Source organism: Mytilus trossulus, chromosome 9 (assembly GCF_036588685.1).
Source record: "Mytilus trossulus isolate FHL-02 chromosome 9, PNRI_Mtr1.1.1.hap1, whole genome shotgun sequence".
In the NCBI taxonomy this organism is placed as follows: domain Eukaryota; kingdom Metazoa; phylum Mollusca; class Bivalvia; order Mytilida; family Mytilidae; genus Mytilus; species Mytilus trossulus.
The window spans coordinates 15416649-15433111 of record NC_086381.1 but is presented as its reverse complement, the minus strand read 5'-3'; the positions used below and the strand labels follow the sequence as shown (position 1 = coordinate 15433111).

The window sequence follows — 16463 nt, the reverse complement described above, 5'->3', positions numbered from 1 at the left end:
ACAAACAAGAATTGTAATTATTAAAGCCATTACTACAATTCTATCTTTAAAAGCTTCATCTGACCCAACACTTGCCTATGCTTGACTTTAAAGATTGTTTGGGGGATGCTGAGATATAAAGGGACAAATTAGTGATACTTACGATGTCTTGTCAGGATGGCCGAGTGGTCTAAGGCGCTGCGTTCAGGTCGCAGTCTGGTTCTCCAGGCGTGGGTTCGAATCCCACTTCTGACAAATGGTATATTTTTAATGGCACCTATACATGTTATAGACATCGGACAGTTTAACCATTGCAAAATAGCTTGTACACAATAGCGCAAATTTGTAAATGCGCCAAAGCTGTTTTTAAGGAAATAAAACTCCTTGAAACTCGTTTCTGAACAAGGATATTCTCATAATTGACAAACAAGAATTGTAATTATTAAAGCCATTACTACAATTCTATCTTTAAAAGCTTCATCTGACCCAACACTTGCCTATGCTTGACTTTAAAGATTGTTTGGGGGATGCTGAGATATAAAGGGACAAATTAGTGATACTTACGATGTCTTGTCAGGATGGCCGAGTGGTCTAAGGCGCTGCGTTCAGGTCGCAGTCTGGTTCTCCAGGCGTGGGTTCGAATCCCACTTCTGACAAATGGTATATTTTTAATGGCACCTATACATGTTATAGACATCGGACAGTTTAACCATTGCAAAATAGCTTGTACACAATAGCGCAAATTTGTAAATGCGCCAAAGCTGTTTTTAAGGAAATAAAACTCCTTGAAACTCGTTTCTGAACAAGGATATTCTCATAATTGACAAACAAGAATTGTAATTATTAAAGCCATTACTACAATTCTATCTTTAAAAGCTTCATCTGACCCAACACTTGCCTATGCTTGACTTTAAAGATTGTTTGGGGGATGCTGAGATATAAAGGGACAAATTAGTGATACTTACGATGTCTTGTCAGGATGGCCGAGTGGTCTAAGGCGCTGCGTTCAGGTCGCAGTCTGGTTCTCCAGGCGTGGGTTCGAATCCCACTTCTGACAAATGGTATATTTTTAATGGCACCTATACATGTTATAGACATCGGACAGTTTAACCATTGCAAAATAGCTTGTACACAATAGCGCAAATTTGTAAATGCGCCAAAGCTGTTTTTAAGGAAATAAAACTCCTTGAAACTCGTTTCTGAACAAGGATATTCTCATAATTGACAAACAAGAATTGTAATTATTAAAGCCATTACTACAATTCTATCTTTAAAAGCTTCATCTGACCCAACACTTGCCTATGCTTGACTTTAAAGATTGTTTGGGGGATGCTGAGATATAAAGGGACAAATTAGTGATACTTACGATGTCTTGTCAGGATGGCCGAGTGGTCTAAGGCGCTGCGTTCAGGTCGCAGTCTGGTTCTCCAGGCGTGGGTTCGAATCCCACTTCTGACAAATGGTATATTTTTAATGGCACCTATACATGTTATAGACATCGGACAGTTTAACCATTGCAAAATAGCTTGTACACAATAGCGCAAATTTGTAAATGCGCCAAAGCTGTTTTTAAGGAAATAAAACTCCTTGAAACTCGTTTCTGAACAAGGATATTCTCATAATTGACAAACAAGAATTGTAATTATTAAAGCCATTACTACAATTCTATCTTTAAAAGCTTCATCTGACCCAACACTTGCCTATGCTTGACTTTAAAGATTGTTTGGGGGATGCTGAGATATAAAGGGACAAATTAGTGATACTTACGATGTCTTGTCAGGATGGCCGAGTGGTCTAAGGCGCTGCGTTCAGGTCGCAGTCTGGTTCTCCAGGCGTGGGTTCGAATCCCACTTCTGACAAATGGTATATTTTTAATGGCACCTATACATGTTATAGACATCGGACAGTTTAACCATTGCAAAATAGCTTGTACACAATAGCGCAAATTTGTAAATGCGCCAAAGCTGTTTTTAAGGAAATAAAACTCCTTGAAACTCGTTTCTGAACAAGGATATTCTCATAATTGACAAACAAGAATTGTAATTATTAAAGCCATTACTACAATTCTATCTTTAAAAGCTTCATCTGACCCAACACTTGCCTATGCTTGACTTTAAAGATTGTTTGGGGGATGCTGAGATATAAAGGGACAAATTAGTGATACTTACGATGTCTTGTCAGGATGGCCGAGTGGTCTAAGGCGCTGCGTTCAGGTCGCAGTCTGGTTCTCCAGGCGTGGGTTCGAATCCCACTTCTGACAAATGGTATATTTTTAATGGCACCTATACATGTTATAGACATCGGACAGTTTAACCATTGCAAAATAGCTTGTACACAATAGCGCAAATTTGTAAATGCGCCAAAGCTGTTTTTAAGGAAATAAAACTCCTTGAAACTCGTTTCTGAACAAGGATATTCTCATAATTGACAAACAAGAATTGTAATTATTAAAGCCATTACTACAATTCTATCTTTAAAAGCTTCATCTGACCCAACACTTGCCTATGCTTGACTTTAAAGATTGTTTGGGGGATGCTGAGATATAAAGGGACAAATTAGTGATACTTACGATGTCTTGTCAGGATGGCCGAGTGGTCTAAGGCGCTGCGTTCAGGTCGCAGTCTGGTTCTCCAGGCGTGGGTTCGAATCCCACTTCTGACAAATGGTATATTTTTAATGGCACCTATACATGTTATAGACATCGGACAGTTTAACCATTGCAAAATAGCTTGTACACAATAGCGCAAATTTGTAAATGCGCCAAAGCTGTTTTTAAGGAAATAAAACTCCTTGAAACTCGTTTCTGAACAAGGATATTCTCATAATTGACAAACAAGAATTGTAATTATTAAAGCCATTACTACAATTCTATCTTTAAAAGCTTCATCTGACCCAACACTTGCCTATGCTTGACTTTAAAGATTGTTTGGGGGATGCTGAGATATAAAGGGACAAATTAGTGATACTTACGATGTCTTGTCAGGATGGCCGAGTGGTCTAAGGCGCTGCGTTCAGGTCGCAGTCTGGTTCTCCAGGCGTGGGTTCGAATCCCACTTCTGACAAATGGTATATTTTTAATGGCACCTATACATGTTATAGACATCGGACAGTTTAACCATTGCAAAATAGCTTGTACACAATAGCGCAAATTTGTAAATGCGCCAAAGCTGTTTTTAAGGAAATAAAACTCCTTGAAACTCGTTTCTGAACAAGGATATTCTCATAATTGACAAACAAGAATTGTAATTATTAAAGCCATTACTACAATTCTATCTTTAAAAGCTTCATCTGACCCAACACTTGCCTATGCTTGACTTTAAAGATTGTTTGGGGGATGCTGAGATATAAAGGGACAAATTAGTGATACTTACGATGTCTTGTCAGGATGGCCGAGTGGTCTAAGGCGCTGCGTTCAGGTCGCAGTCTGGTTCTCCAGGCGTGGGTTCGAATCCCACTTCTGACAAATGGTATATTTTTAATGGCACCTATACATGTTATAGACATCGGACAGTTTAACCATTGCAAAATAGCTTGTACACAATAGCGCAAATTTGTAAATGCGCCAAAGCTGTTTTTAAGGAAATAAAACTCCTTGAAACTCGTTTCTGAACAAGGATATTCTCATAATTGACAAACAAGAATTGTAATTATTAAAGCCATTACTACAATTCTATCTTTAAAAGCTTCATCTGACCCAACACTTGCCTATGCTTGACTTTAAAGATTGTTTGGGGGATGCTGAGATATAAAGGGACAAATTAGTGATACTTACGATGTCTTGTCAGGATGGCCGAGTGGTCTAAGGCGCTGCGTTCAGGTCGCAGTCTGGTTCTCCAGGCGTGGGTTCGAATCCCACTTCTGACAAATGGTATATTTTTAATGGCACCTATACATGTTATAGACATCGGACAGTTTAACCATTGCAAAATAGCTTGTACACAATAGCGCAAATTTGTAAATGCGCCAAAGCTGTTTTTAAGGAAATAAAACTCCTTGAAACTCGTTTCTGAACAAGGATATTCTCATAATTGACAAACAAGAATTGTAATTATTAAAGCCATTACTACAATTCTATCTTTAAAAGCTTCATCTGACCCAACACTTGCCTATGCTTGACTTTAAAGATTGTTTGGGGGATGCTGAGATATAAAGGGACAAATTAGTGATACTTACGATGTCTTGTCAGGATGGCCGAGTGGTCTAAGGCGCTGCGTTCAGGTCGCAGTCTGGTTCTCCAGGCGTGGGTTCGAATCCCACTTCTGACAAATGGTATATTTTTAATGGCACCTATACATGTTATAGACATCGGACAGTTTAACCATTGCAAAATAGCTTGTACACAATAGCGCAAATTTGTAAATGCGCCAAAGCTGTTTTTAAGGAAATAAAACTCCTTGAAACTCGTTTCTGAACAAGGATATTCTCATAATTGACAAACAAGAATTGTAATTATTAAAGCCATTACTACAATTCTATCTTTAAAAGCTTCATCTGACCCAACACTTGCCTATGCTTGACTTTAAAGATTGTTTGGGGGATGCTGAGATATAAAGGGACAAATTAGTGATACTTACGATGTCTTGTCAGGATGGCCGAGTGGTCTAAGGCGCTGCGTTCAGGTCGCAGTCTGGTTCTCCAGGCGTGGGTTCGAATCCCACTTCTGACAAATGGTATATTTTTAATGGCACCTATACATGTTATAGACATCGGACAGTTTAACCATTGCAAAATAGCTTGTACACAATAGCGCAAATTTGTAAATGCGCCAAAGCTGTTTTTAAGGAAATAAAACTCCTTGAAACTCGTTTCTGAACAAGGATATTCTCATAATTGACAAACAAGAATTGTAATTATTAAAGCCATTACTACAATTCTATCTTTAAAAGCTTCATCTGACCCAACACTTGCCTATGCTTGACTTTAAAGATTGTTTGGGGGATGCTGAGATATAAAGGGACAAATTAGTGATACTTACGATGTCTTGTCAGGATGGCCGAGTGGTCTAAGGCGCTGCGTTCAGGTCGCAGTCTGGTTCTCCAGGCGTGGGTTCGAATCCCACTTCTGACAAATGGTATATTTTTAATGGCACCTATACATGTTATAGACATCGGACAGTTTAACCATTGCAAAATAGCTTGTACACAATAGCGCAAATTTGTAAATGCGCCAAAGCTGTTTTTAAGGAAATAAAACTCCTTGAAACTCGTTTCTGAACAAGGATATTCTCATAATTGACAAACAAGAATTGTAATTATTAAAGCCATTACTACAATTCTATCTTTAAAAGCTTCATCTGACCCAACACTTGCCTATGCTTGACTTTAAAGATTGTTTGGGGGATGCTGAGATATAAAGGGACAAATTAGTGATACTTACGATGTCTTGTCAGGATGGCCGAGTGGTCTAAGGCGCTGCGTTCAGGTCGCAGTCTGGTTCTCCAGGCGTGGGTTCGAATCCCACTTCTGACAAATGGTATATTTTTAATGGCACCTATACATGTTATAGACATCGGACAGTTTAACCATTGCAAAATAGCTTGTACACAATAGCGCAAATTTGTAAATGCGCCAAAGCTGTTTTTAAGGAAATAAAACTCCTTGAAACTCGTTTCTGAACAAGGATATTCTCATAATTGACAAACAAGAATTGTAATTATTAAAGCCATTACTACAATTCTATCTTTAAAAGCTTCATCTGACCCAACACTTGCCTATGCTTGACTTTAAAGATTGTTTGGGGGATGCTGAGATATAAAGGGACAAATTAGTGATACTTACGATGTCTTGTCAGGATGGCCGAGTGGTCTAAGGCGCTGCGTTCAGGTCGCAGTCTGGTTCTCCAGGCGTGGGTTCGAATCCCACTTCTGACAAATGGTATATTTTTAATGGCACCTATACATGTTATAGACATCGGACAGTTTAACCATTGCAAAATAGCTTGTACACAATAGCGCAAATTTGTAAATGCGCCAAAGCTGTTTTTAAGGAAATAAAACTCCTTGAAACTCGTTTCTGAACAAGGATATTCTCATAATTGACAAACAAGAATTGTAATTATTAAAGCCATTACTACAATTCTATCTTTAAAAGCTTCATCTGACCCAACACTTGCCTATGCTTGACTTTAAAGATTGTTTGGGGGATGCTGAGATATAAAGGGACAAATTAGTGATACTTACGATGTCTTGTCAGGATGGCCGAGTGGTCTAAGGCGCTGCGTTCAGGTCGCAGTCTGGTTCTCCAGGCGTGGGTTCGAATCCCACTTCTGACAAATGGTATATTTTTAATGGCACCTATACATGTTATAGACATCGGACAGTTTAACCATTGCAAAATAGCTTGTACACAATAGCGCAAATTTGTAAATGCGCCAAAGCTGTTTTTAAGGAAATAAAACTCCTTGAAACTCGTTTCTGAACAAGGATATTCTCATAATTGACAAACAAGAATTGTAATTATTAAAGCCATTACTACAATTCTATCTTTAAAAGCTTCATCTGACCCAACACTTGCCTATGCTTGACTTTAAAGATTGTTTGGGGGATGCTGAGATATAAAGGGACAAATTAGTGATACTTACGATGTCTTGTCAGGATGGCCGAGTGGTCTAAGGCGCTGCGTTCAGGTCGCAGTCTGGTTCTCCAGGCGTGGGTTCGAATCCCACTTCTGACAAATGGTATATTTTTAATGGCACCTATACATGTTATAGACATCGGACAGTTTAACCATTGCAAAATAGCTTGTACACAATAGCGCAAATTTGTAAATGCGCCAAAGCTGTTTTTAAGGAAATAAAACTCCTTGAAACTCGTTTCTGAACAAGGATATTCTCATAATTGACAAACAAGAATTGTAATTATTAAAGCCATTACTACAATTCTATCTTTAAAAGCTTCATCTGACCCAACACTTGCCTATGCTTGACTTTAAAGATTGTTTGGGGGATGCTGAGATATAAAGGGACAAATTAGTGATACTTACGATGTCTTGTCAGGATGGCCGAGTGGTCTAAGGCGCTGCGTTCAGGTCGCAGTCTGGTTCTCCAGGCGTGGGTTCGAATCCCACTTCTGACAAATGGTATATTTTTAATGGCACCTATACATGTTATAGACATCGGACAGTTTAACCATTGCAAAATAGCTTGTACACAATAGCGCAAATTTGTAAATGCGCCAAAGCTGTTTTTAAGGAAATAAAACTCCTTGAAACTCGTTTCTGAACAAGGATATTCTCATAATTGACAAACAAGAATTGTAATTATTAAAGCCATTACTACAATTCTATCTTTAAAAGCTTCATCTGACCCAACACTTGCCTATGCTTGACTTTAAAGATTGTTTGGGGGATGCTGAGATATAAAGGGACAAATTAGTGATACTTACGATGTCTTGTCAGGATGGCCGAGTGGTCTAAGGCGCTGCGTTCAGGTCGCAGTCTGGTTCTCCAGGCGTGGGTTCGAATCCCACTTCTGACAAATGGTATATTTTTAATGGCACCTATACATGTTATAGACATCGGACAGTTTAACCATTGCAAAATAGCTTGTACACAATAGCGCAAATTTGTAAATGCGCCAAAGCTGTTTTTAAGGAAATAAAACTCCTTGAAACTCGTTTCTGAACAAGGATATTCTCATAATTGACAAACAAGAATTGTAATTATTAAAGCCATTACTACAATTCTATCTTTAAAAGCTTCATCTGACCCAACACTTGCCTATGCTTGACTTTAAAGATTGTTTGGGGGATGCTGAGATATAAAGGGACAAATTAGTGATACTTACGATGTCTTGTCAGGATGGCCGAGTGGTCTAAGGCGCTGCGTTCAGGTCGCAGTCTGGTTCTCCAGGCGTGGGTTCGAATCCCACTTCTGACAAATGGTATATTTTTAATGGCACCTATACATGTTATAGACATCGGACAGTTTAACCATTGCAAAATAGCTTGTACACAATAGCGCAAATTTGTAAATGCGCCAAAGCTGTTTTTAAGGAAATAAAACTCCTTGAAACTCGTTTCTGAACAAGGATATTCTCATAATTGACAAACAAGAATTGTAATTATTAAAGCCATTACTACAATTCTATCTTTAAAAGCTTCATCTGACCCAACACTTGCCTATGCTTGACTTTAAAGATTGTTTGGGGGATGCTGAGATATAAAGGGACAAATTAGTGATACTTACGATGTCTTGTCAGGATGGCCGAGTGGTCTAAGGCGCTGCGTTCAGGTCGCAGTCTGGTTCTCCAGGCGTGGGTTCGAATCCCACTTCTGACAAATGGTATATTTTAATGGCACCTATACATGTTATAGACATCGGACAGTTTAACCATTGCAAAATAGCTTGTACACAATAGCGCAAATTTGTAAATGCGCCAAAGCTGTTTTTAAGGAAATAAAACTCCTTGAAACTCGTTTCTGAACAAGGATATTCTCATAATTGACAAACAAGAATTGTAATTATTAAAGCCATTACTACAATTCTATCTTTAAAAGCTTCATCTGACCCAACACTTGCCTATGCTTGACTTTAAAGATTGTTTGGGGGATGCTGAGATATAAAGGGACAAATTAGTGATACTTACGATGTCTTGTCAGGATGGCCGAGTGGTCTAAGGCGCTGCGTTCAGGTCGCAGTCTGGTTCTCCAGGCGTGGGTTCGAATCCCACTTCTGACAAATGGTATATTTTTAATGGCACCTATACATGTTATAGACATCGGACAGTTTAACCATTGCAAAATAGCTTGTACACAATAGCGCAAATTTGTAAATGCGCCAAAGCTGTTTTTAAGGAAATAAAACTCCTTGAAACTCGTTTCTGAACAAGGATATTCTCATAATTGGCAAACAAGAATTGTAATTATTAAAGCCATTACTACAATTCTATCTTTAAAAGCTTCATCTGACCCAACACTTGCCTATGCTTGACTTTAAAGATTGTTTGGGGGATGCTGAGATATAAAGGGACAAATTAGTGATACTTACGATGTCTTGTCAGGATGGCCGAGTGGTCTAAGGCGCTGCGTTCAGGTCGCAGTCTGGTTCTCCAGGCGTGGGTTCGAATCCCACTTCTGACAAATGGTATATTTTTAATGGCACCTATACATGTTATAGACATCGGACAGTTTAACCATTGCAAAATAGCTTGTACACAATAGCGCAAATTTGTAAATGCGCCAAAGCTGTTTTTAAGGAAATAAAACTCCTTGAAACTCGTTTCTGAACAAGGATATTCTCATAATTGACAAACAAGAATTGTAATTATTAAAGCCATTACTACAATTCTATCTTTAAAAGCTTCATCTGACCCAACACTTGCCTATGCTTGACTTTAAAGATTGTTTGGGGGATGCTGAGATATAAAGGGACAAATTAGTGATACTTACGATGTCTTGTCAGGATGGCCGAGTGGTCTAAGGCGCTGCGTTCAGGTCGCAGTCTGGTTCTCCAGGCGTGGGTTCGAATCCCACTTCTGACAAATGGTATATTTTTAATGGCACCTATACATGTTATAGACATCGGACAGTTTAACCATTGCAAAATAGCTTGTACACAATAGCGCAAATTTGTAAATGCGCCAAAGCTGTTTTTAAGGAAATAAAACTCCTTGAAACTCGTTTCTGAACAAGGATATTCTCATAATTGACAAACAAGAATTGTAATTATTAAAGCCATTACTACAATTCTATCTTTAAAAGCTTCATCTGACCCAACACTTGCCTATGCTTGACTTTAAAGATTGTTTGGGGGATGCTGAGATATAAAGGGACAAATTAGTGATACTTACGATGTCTTGTCAGGATGGCCGAGTGGTCTAAGGCGCTGCGTTCAGGTCGCAGTCTGGTTCTCCAGGCGTGGGTTCGAATCCCACTTCTGACAAATGGTATATTTTTAATGGCACCTATACATGTTATAGACATCGGACAGTTTAACCATTGCAAAATAGCTTGTACACAATAGCGCAAATTTGTAAATGCGCCAAAGCTGTTTTTAAGGAAATAAAACTCCTTGAAACTCGTTTCTGAACAAGGATATTCTCATAATTGACAAACAAGAATTGTAATTATTAAAGCCATTACTACAATTCTATCTTTAAAAGCTTCATCTGACCCAACACTTGCCTATGCTTGACTTTAAAGATTGTTTGGGGGATGCTGAGATATAAAGGGACAAATTAGTGATACTTACGATGTCTTGTCAGGATGGCCGAGTGGTCTAAGGCGCTGCGTTCAGGTCGCAGTCTGGTTCTCCAGGCGTGGGTTCGAATCCCACTTCTGACAAATGGTATATTTTTAATGGCACCTATACATGTTATAGACATCGGACAGTTTAACCATTGCAAAATAGCTTGTACACAATAGCGCAAATTTGTAAATGCGCCAAAGCTGTTTTTAAGGAAATAAAACTCCTTGAAACTCGTTTCTGAACAAGGATATTCTCATAATTGACAAACAAGAATTGTAATTATTAAAGCCATTACTACAATTCTATCTTTAAAAGCTTCATCTGACCCAACACTTGCCTATGCTTGACTTTAAAGATTGTTTGGGGGATGCTGAGATATAAAGGGACAAATTAGTGATACTTACGATGTCTTGTCAGGATGGCCGAGTGGTCTAAGGCGCTGCGTTCAGGTCGCAGTCTGGTTCTCCAGGCGTGGGTTCGAATCCCACTTCTGACAAATGGTATATTTTTAATGGCACCTATACATGTTATAGACATCGGACAGTTTAACCATTGCAAAATAGCTTGTACACAATAGCGCAAATTTGTAAATGCGCCAAAGCTGTTTTTAAGGAAATAAAACTCCTTGAAACTCGTTTCTGAACAAGGATATTCTCATAATTGACAAACAAGAATTGTAATTATTAAAGCCATTACTACAATTCTATCTTTAAAAGCTTCATCTGACCCAACACTTGCCTATGCTTGACTTTAAAGATTGTTTGGGGGATGCTGAGATATAAAGGGACAAATTAGTGATACTTACGATGTCTTGTCAGGATGGCCGAGTGGTCTAAGGCGCTGCGTTCAGGTCGCAGTCTGGTTCTCCAGGCGTGGGTTCGAATCCCACTTCTGACAAATGGTATATTTTTAATGGCACCTATACATGTTATAGACATCGGACAGTTTAACCATTGCAAAATAGCTTGTACACAATAGCGCAAATTTGTAAATGCGCCAAAGCTGTTTTTAAGGAAATAAAACTCCTTGAAACTCGTTTCTGAACAAGGATATTCTCATAATTGACAAACAAGAATTGTAATTATTAAAGCCATTACTACAATTCTATCTTTAAAAGCTTCATCTGACCCAACACTTGCCTATGCTTGACTTTAAAGATTGTTTGGGGGATGCTGAGATATAAAGGGACAAATTAGTGATACTTACGATGTCTTGTCAGGATGGCCGAGTGGTCTAAGGCGCTGCGTTCAGGTCGCAGTCTGGTTCTCCAGGCGTGGGTTCGAATCCCACTTCTGACAAATGGTATATTTTTAATGGCACCTATACATGTTATAGACATCGGACAGTTTAACCATTGCAAAATAGCTTGTACACAATAGCGCAAATTTGTAAATGCGCCAAAGCTGTTTTTAAGGAAATAAAACTCCTTGAAACTCGTTTCTGAACAAGGATATTCTCATAATTGACAAACAAGAATTGTAATTATTAAAGCCATTACTACAATTCTATCTTTAAAAGCTTCATCTGACCCAACACTTGCCTATGCTTGACTTTAAAGATTGTTTGGGGGATGCTGAGATATAAAGGGACAAATTAGTGATACTTACGATGTCTTGTCAGGATGGCCGAGTGGTCTAAGGCGCTGCGTTCAGGTCGCAGTCTGGTTCTCCAGGCGTGGGTTCGAATCCCACTTCTGACAAATGGTATATTTTTAATGGCACCTATACATGTTATAGACATCGGACAGTTTAACCATTGCAAAATAGCTTGTACACAATAGCGCAAATTTGTAAATGCGCCAAAGCTGTTTTTAAGGAAATAAAACTCCTTGAAACTCGTTTCTGAACAAGGATATTCTCATAATTGACAAACAAGAATTGTAATTATTAAAGCCATTACTACAATTCTATCTTTAAAAGCTTCATCTGACCCAACACTTGCCTATGCTTGACTTTAAAGATTGTTTGGGGGATGCTGAGATATAAAGGGACAAATTAGTGATACTTACGATGTCTTGTCAGGATGGCCGAGTGGTCTAAGGCGCTGCGTTCAGGTCGCAGTCTGGTTCTCCAGGCGTGGGTTCGAATCCCACTTCTGACAAATGGTATATTTTTAATGGCACCTATACATGTTATAGACATCGGACAGTTTAACCATTGCAAAATAGCTTGTACACAATAGCGCAAATTTGTAAATGCGCCAAAGCTGTTTTTAAGGAAATAAAACTCCTTGAAACTCGTTTCTGAACAAGGATATTCTCATAATTGACAAACAAGAATTGTAATTATTAAAGCCATTACTACAATTCTATCTTTAAAAGCTTCATCTGACCCAACACTTGCCTATGCTTGACTTTAAAGATTGTTTGGGGGATGCTGAGATATAAAGGGACAAATTAGTGATACTTACGATGTCTTGTCAGGATGGCCGAGTGGTCTAAGGCGCTGCGTTCAGGTCGCAGTCTGGTTCTCCAGGCGTGGGTTCGAATCCCACTTCTGACAAATGGTATATTTTTAATGGCACCTATACATGTTATAGACATCGGACAGTTTAACCATTGCAAAATAGCTTGTACACAATAGCGCAAATTTGTAAATGCGCCAAAGCTGTTTTTAAGGAAATAAAACTCCTTGAAACTCGTTTCTGAACAAGGATATTCTCATAATTGACAAACAAGAATTGTAATTATTAAAGCCATTACTACAATTCTATCTTTAAAAGCTTCATCTGACCCAACACTTGCCTATGCTTGACTTTAAAGATTGTTTGGGGGATGCTGAGATATAAAGGGACAAATTAGTGATACTTACGATGTCTTGTCAGGATGGCCGAGTGGTCTAAGGCGCTGCGTTCAGGTCGCAGTCTGGTTCTCCAGGCGTGGGTTCGAATCCCACTTCTGACAAATGGTATATTTTTAATGGCACCTATACATGTTATAGACATCGGACAGTTTAACCATTGCAAAATAGCTTGTACACAATAGCGCAAATTTGTAAATGCGCCAAAGCTGTTTTTAAGGAAATAAAACTCCTTGAAACTCGTTTCTGAACAAGGATATTCTCATAATTGACAAACAAGAATTGTAATTATTAAAGCCATTACTACAATTCTATCTTTAAAAGCTTCATCTGACCCAACACTTTCCTATGCTTGACTTTAAAGATTGTTTGGGGGATGCTGAGATATAAAGGGACAAATTAGTGATACTTACGATGTCTTGTCAGGATGGCCGAGTGGTCTAAGGCGCTGCGTTCAGGTCGCAGTCTGGTTCTCCAGGCGTGGGTTCGAATCCCACTTCTGACAAATGGTATATTTTTAATGGCACCTATACATGTTATAGACATCGGACAGTTTAACCATTGCAAAATAGCTTGTACACAATAGCGCAAATTTGTAAATGCGCCAAAGCTGTTTTTAAGGAAATAAAACTCCTTGAAACTCGTTTCTGAACAAGGATATTCTCATAATTGACAAACAAGAATTGTAATTATTAAAGCCATTACTACAATTCTATCTTTAAAAGCTTCATCTGACCCAACACTTGCCTATGCTTGACTTTAAAGATTGTTTGGGGGATGCTGAGATATAAAGGGACAAATTAGTGATACTTACGATGTCTTGTCAGGATGGCCGAGTGGTCTAAGGCGCTGCGTTCAGGTCGCAGTCTGGTTCTCCAGGCGTGGGTTCGAATCCCACTTCTGACAAATGGTATATTTTTAATGGCACCTATACATGTTATAGACATCGGACAGTTTAACCATTGCAAAATAGCTTGTACACAATAGCGCAAATTTGTAAATGCGCCAAAGCTGTTTTTAAGGAAATAAAACTCCTTGAAACTCGTTTCTGAACAAGGATATTCTCATAATTGACAAACAAGAATTGTAATTATTAAAGCCATTACTACAATTCTATCTTTAAAAGCTTCATCTGACCCAACACTTGCCTATGCTTGACTTTAAAGATTGTTTGGGGGATGCTGAGATATAAAGGGACAAATTAGTGATACTTACGATGTCTTGTCAGGATGGCCGAGTGGTCTAAGGCGCTGCGTTCAGGTCGCAGTCTGGTTCTCCAGGCGTGGGTTCGAATCCCACTTCTGACAAATGGTATATTTTTAATGGCACCTATACATGTTATAGACATCGGACAGTTTAACCATTGCAAAATAGCTTGTACACAATAGCGCAAATTTGTAAATGCGCCAAAGCTGTTTTTAAGGAAATAAAACTCCTTGAAACTCGTTTCTGAACAAGGATATTCTCATAATTGACAAACAAGAATTGTAATTATTAAAGCCATTACTACAATTCTATCTTTAAAAGCTTCATCTGACCCAACACTTGCCTATGCTTGACTTTAAAGATTGTTTGGGGGATGCTGAGATATAAAGGGACAAATTAGTGATACTTACGATGTCTTGTCAGGATGGCCGAGTGGTCTAAGGCGCTGCGTTCAGGTCGCAGTCTGGTTCTCCAGGCGTGGGTTCGAATCCCACTTCTGACAAATGGTATATTTTTAATGGCACCTATACATGTTATAGACATCGGACAGTTTAACCATTGCAAAATAGCTTGTACACAATAGCGCAAATTTGTAAATGCGCCAAAGCTGTTTTTAAGGAAATAAAACTCCTTGAAACTCGTTTCTGAACAAGGATATTCTCATAATTGACAAACAAGAATTGTAATTATTAAAGCCATTACTACAATTCTATCTTTAAAAGCTTCATCTGACCCAACACTTGCCTATGCTTGACTTTAAAGATTGTTTGGGGGATGCTGAGATATAAAGGGACAAATTAGTGATACTTACGATGTCTTGTCAGGATGGCCGAGTGGTCTAAGGCGCTGCGTTCAGGTCGCAGTCTGGTTCTCCAGGCGTGGGTTCGAATCCCACTTCTGACAAATGGTATATTTTTAATGGCACCTATACATGTTATAGACATCGGACAGTTTAACCATTGCAAAATAGCTTGTACACAATAGCGCAAATTTGTAAATGCGCCAAAGCTGTTTTTAAGGAAATAAAACTCCTTGAAACTCGTTTCTGAACAAGGATATTCTCATAATTGACAAACAAGAATTGTAATTATTAAAGCCATTACTACAATTCTATCTTTAAAAGCTTCATCTGACCCAACACTTGCCTATGCTTGACTTTAAAGATTGTTTGGGGGATGCTGAGATATAAAGGGACAAATTAGTGATACTTACGATGTCTTGTCAGGATGGCCGAGTGGTCTAAGGCGCTGCGTTCAGGTCGCAGTCTGGTTCTCCAGGCGTGGGTTCGAATCCCACTTCTGACAAATGGTATATTTTTAATGGCACCTATACATGTTATAGACATCGGACAGTTTAACCATTGCAAAATAGCTTGTACACAATAGCGCAAATTTGTAAATGCGCCAAAGCTGTTTTTAAGGAAATAAAACTCCTTGAAACTCGTTTCTGAACAAGGATATTCTCATAATTGACAAACAAGAATTGTAATTATTAAAGCCATTACTACAATTCTATCTTTAAAAGCTTCATCTGACCCAACACTTGCCTATGCTTGACTTTAAAGATTGTTTGGGGGATGCTGAGATATAAAGGGACAAATTAGTGATACTTACGATGTCTTGTCAGGATGGCCGAGTGGTCTAAGGCGCTGCGTTCAGGTCGCAGTCTGGTTCTCCAGGCGTGGGTTCGAATCCCACTTCTGACAAATGGTATATTTTTAATGGCACCTATACATGTTATAGACATCGGACAGTTTAACCATTGCAAAATAGCTTGTACACAATAGCGCAAATTTGTAAATGCGCCAAAGCTGTTTTTAAGGAAATAAAACTCCTTGAAACTCGTTTCTGAACAAGGATATTCTCATAATTGACAAACAAGAATTGTAATTATTAAAGCCATTACTACAATTCTATCTTTAAAAGCTTCATCTGACCCAACACTTGCCTATGCTTGACTTTATTAAAGATTGTTTGGGGGATGCTGAGATATAAAGGGACAAATTAGTGATACTTACGATGTCTTGTCAGGATGGCCGAGTGGTCTAAGGCGCTGCGTTCAGGTCGCAGTCTGGTTCTCCAGGCGTGGGTTCGAATCCCACTTCTGACAAATGGTATATTTTTAATGGCACCTATACATGTTATAGACATCGGACAGTTTAACCATTGCAAAATAGCTTGTACACAATAGCGCAAATTTGTAAATGCGCCAAAGCTGTTTTTAAGGAAATAAAACTCCTTGAAACTCGTTTCTGAACAAGGATATTCTCATAATTGACAAACAAGAATTGTAATTA

At 38.6% G+C, this 16463-nt stretch overlaps 41 non-coding genes across 41 annotated transcripts; all 41 read left to right on the top strand.

Moving 5' to 3' along the window:
* The first annotated feature begins 150 nt into the window (after window positions 1-150).
* On the top strand, window positions 151-234 carry Trnal-cag (transfer RNA leucine (anticodon CAG)). Its single transcript has one exon. It is a non-coding gene; the product is annotated as a tRNA-Leu (tRNA).
* Window positions 235-551: 317 nt separating this feature from the next.
* Trnal-cag (transfer RNA leucine (anticodon CAG)) lies at window positions 552-635 on the top strand. Its single transcript has one exon. It is a non-coding gene; the product is annotated as a tRNA-Leu (tRNA).
* A 317-nt stretch (window positions 636-952) lies between these two features.
* Trnal-cag (transfer RNA leucine (anticodon CAG)) lies at window positions 953-1036 on the top strand. The gene has a single exon. It is a non-coding gene; the product is annotated as a tRNA-Leu (tRNA).
* Window positions 1037-1353: 317 nt separating this feature from the next.
* Trnal-cag (transfer RNA leucine (anticodon CAG)) lies at window positions 1354-1437 on the top strand. Its single transcript has one exon. It is a non-coding gene; the product is annotated as a tRNA-Leu (tRNA).
* Window positions 1438-1754: 317 nt separating this feature from the next.
* On the top strand, window positions 1755-1838 carry Trnal-cag (transfer RNA leucine (anticodon CAG)). The gene has a single exon. It is a non-coding gene; the product is annotated as a tRNA-Leu (tRNA).
* Window positions 1839-2155: 317 nt separating this feature from the next.
* On the top strand, window positions 2156-2239 carry Trnal-cag (transfer RNA leucine (anticodon CAG)). Its single transcript has one exon. It is a non-coding gene; the product is annotated as a tRNA-Leu (tRNA).
* Window positions 2240-2556: 317 nt separating this feature from the next.
* Window positions 2557-2640, top strand: Trnal-cag (transfer RNA leucine (anticodon CAG)). The gene has a single exon. It is a non-coding gene; the product is annotated as a tRNA-Leu (tRNA).
* A 317-nt stretch (window positions 2641-2957) lies between these two features.
* Window positions 2958-3041, top strand: Trnal-cag (transfer RNA leucine (anticodon CAG)). The gene has a single exon. It is a non-coding gene; the product is annotated as a tRNA-Leu (tRNA).
* Window positions 3042-3358: 317 nt separating this feature from the next.
* Trnal-cag (transfer RNA leucine (anticodon CAG)) lies at window positions 3359-3442 on the top strand. Its single transcript has one exon. It is a non-coding gene; the product is annotated as a tRNA-Leu (tRNA).
* Window positions 3443-3759: 317 nt separating this feature from the next.
* On the top strand, window positions 3760-3843 carry Trnal-cag (transfer RNA leucine (anticodon CAG)). Its single transcript has one exon. It is a non-coding gene; the product is annotated as a tRNA-Leu (tRNA).
* Window positions 3844-4160: 317 nt separating this feature from the next.
* Window positions 4161-4244, top strand: Trnal-cag (transfer RNA leucine (anticodon CAG)). Its single transcript has one exon. It is a non-coding gene; the product is annotated as a tRNA-Leu (tRNA).
* A 317-nt stretch (window positions 4245-4561) lies between these two features.
* On the top strand, window positions 4562-4645 carry Trnal-cag (transfer RNA leucine (anticodon CAG)). Its single transcript has one exon. It is a non-coding gene; the product is annotated as a tRNA-Leu (tRNA).
* Window positions 4646-4962: 317 nt separating this feature from the next.
* Trnal-cag (transfer RNA leucine (anticodon CAG)) lies at window positions 4963-5046 on the top strand. Its single transcript has one exon. It is a non-coding gene; the product is annotated as a tRNA-Leu (tRNA).
* Window positions 5047-5363: 317 nt separating this feature from the next.
* Window positions 5364-5447, top strand: Trnal-cag (transfer RNA leucine (anticodon CAG)). Its single transcript has one exon. It is a non-coding gene; the product is annotated as a tRNA-Leu (tRNA).
* Window positions 5448-5764: 317 nt separating this feature from the next.
* Window positions 5765-5848, top strand: Trnal-cag (transfer RNA leucine (anticodon CAG)). Its single transcript has one exon. It is a non-coding gene; the product is annotated as a tRNA-Leu (tRNA).
* A 317-nt stretch (window positions 5849-6165) lies between these two features.
* Window positions 6166-6249, top strand: Trnal-cag (transfer RNA leucine (anticodon CAG)). The gene has a single exon. It is a non-coding gene; the product is annotated as a tRNA-Leu (tRNA).
* A 317-nt stretch (window positions 6250-6566) lies between these two features.
* Window positions 6567-6650, top strand: Trnal-cag (transfer RNA leucine (anticodon CAG)). Its single transcript has one exon. It is a non-coding gene; the product is annotated as a tRNA-Leu (tRNA).
* A 317-nt stretch (window positions 6651-6967) lies between these two features.
* Trnal-cag (transfer RNA leucine (anticodon CAG)) lies at window positions 6968-7051 on the top strand. Its single transcript has one exon. It is a non-coding gene; the product is annotated as a tRNA-Leu (tRNA).
* Window positions 7052-7368: 317 nt separating this feature from the next.
* Trnal-cag (transfer RNA leucine (anticodon CAG)) lies at window positions 7369-7452 on the top strand. Its single transcript has one exon. It is a non-coding gene; the product is annotated as a tRNA-Leu (tRNA).
* Window positions 7453-7769: 317 nt separating this feature from the next.
* Trnal-cag (transfer RNA leucine (anticodon CAG)) lies at window positions 7770-7853 on the top strand. Its single transcript has one exon. It is a non-coding gene; the product is annotated as a tRNA-Leu (tRNA).
* A 317-nt stretch (window positions 7854-8170) lies between these two features.
* Trnal-cag (transfer RNA leucine (anticodon CAG)) lies at window positions 8171-8254 on the top strand. The gene has a single exon. It is a non-coding gene; the product is annotated as a tRNA-Leu (tRNA).
* Window positions 8255-8570: 316 nt separating this feature from the next.
* On the top strand, window positions 8571-8654 carry Trnal-cag (transfer RNA leucine (anticodon CAG)). Its single transcript has one exon. It is a non-coding gene; the product is annotated as a tRNA-Leu (tRNA).
* A 317-nt stretch (window positions 8655-8971) lies between these two features.
* Trnal-cag (transfer RNA leucine (anticodon CAG)) lies at window positions 8972-9055 on the top strand. The gene has a single exon. It is a non-coding gene; the product is annotated as a tRNA-Leu (tRNA).
* Window positions 9056-9372: 317 nt separating this feature from the next.
* Window positions 9373-9456, top strand: Trnal-cag (transfer RNA leucine (anticodon CAG)). The gene has a single exon. It is a non-coding gene; the product is annotated as a tRNA-Leu (tRNA).
* A 317-nt stretch (window positions 9457-9773) lies between these two features.
* Window positions 9774-9857, top strand: Trnal-cag (transfer RNA leucine (anticodon CAG)). The gene has a single exon. It is a non-coding gene; the product is annotated as a tRNA-Leu (tRNA).
* Window positions 9858-10174: 317 nt separating this feature from the next.
* On the top strand, window positions 10175-10258 carry Trnal-cag (transfer RNA leucine (anticodon CAG)). Its single transcript has one exon. It is a non-coding gene; the product is annotated as a tRNA-Leu (tRNA).
* A 317-nt stretch (window positions 10259-10575) lies between these two features.
* Trnal-cag (transfer RNA leucine (anticodon CAG)) lies at window positions 10576-10659 on the top strand. The gene has a single exon. It is a non-coding gene; the product is annotated as a tRNA-Leu (tRNA).
* Window positions 10660-10976: 317 nt separating this feature from the next.
* On the top strand, window positions 10977-11060 carry Trnal-cag (transfer RNA leucine (anticodon CAG)). Its single transcript has one exon. It is a non-coding gene; the product is annotated as a tRNA-Leu (tRNA).
* A 317-nt stretch (window positions 11061-11377) lies between these two features.
* On the top strand, window positions 11378-11461 carry Trnal-cag (transfer RNA leucine (anticodon CAG)). Its single transcript has one exon. It is a non-coding gene; the product is annotated as a tRNA-Leu (tRNA).
* A 317-nt stretch (window positions 11462-11778) lies between these two features.
* Trnal-cag (transfer RNA leucine (anticodon CAG)) lies at window positions 11779-11862 on the top strand. Its single transcript has one exon. It is a non-coding gene; the product is annotated as a tRNA-Leu (tRNA).
* A 317-nt stretch (window positions 11863-12179) lies between these two features.
* Trnal-cag (transfer RNA leucine (anticodon CAG)) lies at window positions 12180-12263 on the top strand. The gene has a single exon. It is a non-coding gene; the product is annotated as a tRNA-Leu (tRNA).
* Window positions 12264-12580: 317 nt separating this feature from the next.
* Window positions 12581-12664, top strand: Trnal-cag (transfer RNA leucine (anticodon CAG)). The gene has a single exon. It is a non-coding gene; the product is annotated as a tRNA-Leu (tRNA).
* A 317-nt stretch (window positions 12665-12981) lies between these two features.
* On the top strand, window positions 12982-13065 carry Trnal-cag (transfer RNA leucine (anticodon CAG)). Its single transcript has one exon. It is a non-coding gene; the product is annotated as a tRNA-Leu (tRNA).
* Window positions 13066-13382: 317 nt separating this feature from the next.
* Trnal-cag (transfer RNA leucine (anticodon CAG)) lies at window positions 13383-13466 on the top strand. Its single transcript has one exon. It is a non-coding gene; the product is annotated as a tRNA-Leu (tRNA).
* Window positions 13467-13783: 317 nt separating this feature from the next.
* Window positions 13784-13867, top strand: Trnal-cag (transfer RNA leucine (anticodon CAG)). Its single transcript has one exon. It is a non-coding gene; the product is annotated as a tRNA-Leu (tRNA).
* Window positions 13868-14184: 317 nt separating this feature from the next.
* Trnal-cag (transfer RNA leucine (anticodon CAG)) lies at window positions 14185-14268 on the top strand. Its single transcript has one exon. It is a non-coding gene; the product is annotated as a tRNA-Leu (tRNA).
* Window positions 14269-14585: 317 nt separating this feature from the next.
* On the top strand, window positions 14586-14669 carry Trnal-cag (transfer RNA leucine (anticodon CAG)). The gene has a single exon. It is a non-coding gene; the product is annotated as a tRNA-Leu (tRNA).
* A 317-nt stretch (window positions 14670-14986) lies between these two features.
* On the top strand, window positions 14987-15070 carry Trnal-cag (transfer RNA leucine (anticodon CAG)). The gene has a single exon. It is a non-coding gene; the product is annotated as a tRNA-Leu (tRNA).
* Window positions 15071-15387: 317 nt separating this feature from the next.
* On the top strand, window positions 15388-15471 carry Trnal-cag (transfer RNA leucine (anticodon CAG)). The gene has a single exon. It is a non-coding gene; the product is annotated as a tRNA-Leu (tRNA).
* Window positions 15472-15788: 317 nt separating this feature from the next.
* On the top strand, window positions 15789-15872 carry Trnal-cag (transfer RNA leucine (anticodon CAG)). Its single transcript has one exon. It is a non-coding gene; the product is annotated as a tRNA-Leu (tRNA).
* Window positions 15873-16192: 320 nt separating this feature from the next.
* Window positions 16193-16276, top strand: Trnal-cag (transfer RNA leucine (anticodon CAG)). The gene has a single exon. It is a non-coding gene; the product is annotated as a tRNA-Leu (tRNA).
* The last annotated feature ends 187 nt before the right edge of the window (window positions 16277-16463 follow it).